The sequence below is a fragment of the Corvus brachyrhynchos genome, unplaced genomic scaffold (assembly GCF_000691975.1).
Source record: "Corvus brachyrhynchos isolate BGI_N302 unplaced genomic scaffold, ASM69197v1 scaffold32, whole genome shotgun sequence".
Taxonomy (NCBI): Eukaryota; Metazoa; Chordata; class Aves; order Passeriformes; family Corvidae; genus Corvus; species Corvus brachyrhynchos.
Genome location: NW_008237919.1, coordinates 13865294 through 13869410, shown reverse-complemented (window position 1 = coordinate 13869410; position 4117 = coordinate 13865294). Strand labels below are relative to the sequence as shown.

The window sequence follows — 4117 nt, the reverse complement described above, 5'->3', positions numbered from 1 at the left end:
TCCTGCTGAGGTGCCAGAACTGCAGGAGACAGAACTGGCCATCTTCCAGAGGCGAGCTAACATTCCCTGTGATGCAGCAGCCTCCCATGCCGAGGTTGGCAGTCTCTCTCTGACTGATGTGTGTGGCACTAGAAAAGCTTGCAAAGAAAATAATTTTTCAAAAAGAAACAATGCTTTGTATCAGTATAGAGAACAAATGTTGGCCTCAAATGCCACATCTGCTTCAGGTATCCTGGATACTCTTCCTAGCCTTATGCAAAAGCAGTTTAGGTACTTTTAAACTAAATGAACCTGGCTCCCCTCTATCTCTTTTTAAACCCAGTTGAAAGGAGGCCTCTTTCTTTTCTCTCTCCCTTTTCTTTTCTCCTATCCCAGACACTGCCTGTGAAAACAGGAAAAGGTTGTGCGCTCTCCCTCCTCTGTTGGTCTGCTTGAAACATCACCAAATGATGATGGAAGAATCAGGAATCCTGAGAAGCTTTGCAAGCATTTGCTTGGTAGGTGTCAACCAACAGGTTAAAAGATTGGAGAGCCCCTTGGGCTGAGCTAGTAGTCCTGTTGTTATCTTACGGTGCCCTTCTTTCCATCCCCTTCTTTCTTTCCTGTTAATGTGTTTTTGTAAACTGTATGCCAGCAGCTCTCACTGAAGCATCTGGTCTCCTCCAGGCTGCTTCTTGGTTCCTTCAGTTCTTTGAGGCTGAGAGGAAAACCAGCTCCAAAGTATGGAATAACATGGTGTTTCTGGTAATGGACAGGGTTTGAGTCTTCAGCTTTTTTAATGCCTGCCTGTCTGCAGAGTTTAGATGTGAGGGTACGTGCCCCCCAGAAATGTTTTAGGTGAGCTGGATCAGAGAGAGCTGTGAGCTCTCCCCATTTCTTGTGACAGGTTTTGGATACGAGGGATAAGCAGACTGCAGGGCTTGGTGTGTCGAGGCAGGCTGCCTTTCAGTTCACACTTGCTCTGCATAGGACAGACTGGCACAGCTCTGGCTACAGCTGATATTGCTGGCGGGGTGGGCTGGGGGGCAAAAGAGCACGTCATGTGGTCAGAAATCTGCCCAACCCTCCTACTAAATACAAGCCAAGAAAGGCTTGCCTTCCTGGCAACTGCATGGCAGGTGACTGCACATGAATGAACACTGCTAAAATTCATATCTGTATGATTAAATGGTGTTCTTCACTCATTTTTTCCACTTTTCTACCTGGTTCACGTACAACATTCACTTAGTGTTTTTTACTAAGTGGTGGTCTCAGTGCAGTTGGTGGTCACAAGAAACAGTAGAGGAGAAAGTTCCTTCCACAGGAAAGACACATTAAAAATAACATCACCCCTGGAGGAGGCAGTAGTTGACACTGGAACTTTTCAACTCCCTTCATTTGCTAATGTTGTAAAAGTTGGCAGCTCTTTAAATTGCTGATGGCCCTCTAAATACGTCATGGGTTTTGGTCTGGTTTTTTTCTTAAATAAGTAATCCATCAGAATGGCGAAGTACCTTTGGAAAGAAGAGCATTGTGATATTAAGTTCATCTAGAAGTTACAGAGGAAAAACACAGCCTGACTGTTAATTGTTTTACTTCAATGCCTTTTGCTGATATTGAGAGCTTAGAAGAGCTCAGTAGTGATTTCAATTACTTGGGTGTAAATCTGGAAAATGACAGTGGAGTTGGTCCAGATTTACATAAGGACAAATGAGATTTTAAGAAATGTCTGTATAGTTTCCTTTCAGGCTTTAGATATAATTATCTTAATTAGCCTCTCAATTCAAGGGTCTAATTTCCACCATGGTTAATGAATAACACTTATACTTGGTGACTGAATTATCTGACTTGAATTATCATTTTTAGGGAATATTCTAAAGACTTCTAATGAGAAAAAAAAGCCTCAGAGTTCTCCAGCTTTATTTTTCCAAATATAAAGACTAAATATAGCATGTGTTCCCCAGAAAATGTGAGTGACAGGGATTAGTAATTCATCAACAACATGGCCCATTTACAGTCCTACCAGCACAGAATTCACCACGGCATGGAGAATATCAAACAAAACAACTCGGTTGACTTCCATGCATTTAAAACAATGAGGAATAAAGGCTTAATTCAGACTTAAACTCCAGATGCTCCCTGGATTTAATTAATAGTAATGAAAACATTAAATAATAGCTAAGAAATAAACTGAAACTGGAATTATAAAAGGCTGAAAAATAATTAATTAAATCTCAAAAGTATTAAAAGTTGTAGTTGAAAATGAAGCTGTGTTCTGTCACAAGGCTTTGCTCAAAAAATACTTTTCAAAAGTCCCCCCCAAAACCCATGGGTTGCATTTAATTGTATTTTAAATCCCTGCCAGCCCATTCCAAGAGGTGGTGTGACTATGAGCACCCCCTCGAGACTACGGTGTTTCTTAGCAGTTGATCATTTTCGCATGGTTTTCTTTTAAAATAGATCTCAGGACTGAGTTGCAGGGGCCCCCGTTCCTCAAGACTCATTTGGAAAGGGAGCATTTTGCACTTGATGCCCTGGGCAGGCGTGGAAAGCAGAGCAGAGCAGAGCAGAGCAGTGCTCCCAGGCAGGCTGACTGTGTCCTGTGTTATTGGTGGAGCAAGGTGCACTGGTGCGGCAGCAGCTGCAGGGGCTCCAGGCCACTGAGGTGAGTGATGGGAATGGCTCTGAGCAACGATGGCAGAGCACACTCCAAACCCCTGTGAAGGGACACCAGGCAAATGCCACCATGGCATGTGGCACTCAAGTGCTGCAACTGCCTACACACCTTGCTGTCTGTATAGTACTCCTGCAGTGCCAGCAAAGGAGCAGCAAACCTCAAGTATCCAGAAATTATTGGGTAAGCTATGGGATCAAATAACCTTTAAATGATTGGCATATCTCCAGTTTTTGAGACTCATACTGCAAGCATGTTTTTGCTGCATTGTCATAAAATAACCTGGTAGCTTGAGCAGGAATTGCTGTCCTTCTCAACAGAGGTAATATGAATTACCCAACCAAAGCACTCCTACTCACCATCCTAAAGTATTGCATATTGTATCCTCAGAACTGGCCCTTTCCCTGATACCACTTTGGTTTGTTCTCCCCAGCCAACTTTTTAGAGCACAACCTGCTATTTGCACCTGCCCAGTCATGCTTCTGGAAGAGAAGAAGTTGGTCCAGCTGTACCTCCAGTGGCTGTGGATAGGAGGAGTTCATGTGTTTGCTGCCTTCTCTTCCCTTACAGAAGTAGCCCAAGTCCTTGCAACTTTGAGTTTCATTGTGTACCTCTGCTTTGCTTCAGGTATAAATCAACCACAGCAGGCATTTGCTGCCTGTTACACTACAAAGCATCAGACATTATCTGTAAGCACTGCACTCAGTTTTGCCACAGTTCAGTAAACAATGTACATGGCTGCTGTGCTCCAAGTGAGTCAGAGACCTAGAAATGAGCTGTTACTGTGCAGCAGGGTACAAACTAGGCCTTTCTTTACCCAATCCAAGCACACAAAGCAAGTTATTGCTGTAAATATTTCTCTCTCTGGCCTTTTCTTCGCTGCAAAGAGAGGTACTTTCCTAATGTCTATTAGAGATCCAAACCACAAACATATTAAAATATATTTGCTTGTTTATTGTAGCTGTTAAATCCACCAACTCCTGTGGTGCTAATAAGAATGAAAAGGGCACCTTTTCCCATGGATGGTTTTGTTCTTGGTGTATCCAAGGACAAGCAACTTTATCTTTGGAAAACCAAAGCTGTGTTATATGTTATGTATGTTTTATTCTCCTCAGTTATATGTGAATAATGTAATCAATGGAAAGTGGCTTCCAACTTATTTTTGATGGCTGACAACAGATGCCTTGCTGTGCTTCACCTTCCCACCCAGTTCTCTGTCTTCTGACATTTCTCTTCCCCTGCCCTGCCTACCCCTGTTTTTCTTATTTTTGATTTTTTTCCCCTTCTGGTTTTAATTTAATCCTTTTCTCAACCAATAAACAAAACCCTCCTGTAAAATTTGCTCTGCATGAATGAATCATTGTTATGCTTTTTATCCCTTGCCTTTAATAAATGTTATAGGATGAACAGTGTTGCCCATGTTAAATAAATACAAAATAATTAAGAAAACAAAGTGAAAGATGT

At 42.2% G+C, this 4117-nt stretch overlaps 1 long non-coding RNA gene across 2 annotated transcripts; it reads left to right on the top strand.

The window, feature by feature from the left end:
* The first annotated feature begins 6 nt into the window (after positions 1–6).
* On the top strand, positions 7–4060 carry LOC108446493. 2 transcript variants are annotated; one of them, XR_001861705.1, is made up of 3 exons: positions 7–497; positions 2440–2644; positions 3087–4060. It is a non-coding gene; the product is annotated as an uncharacterized LOC108446493 (long non-coding RNA). The 2 variants fall into 2 exon arrangements; XR_001861704.1 differs by having other exon boundaries at positions 2440–4060.
* The last annotated feature ends 57 nt before the right edge of the window (positions 4061–4117 follow it).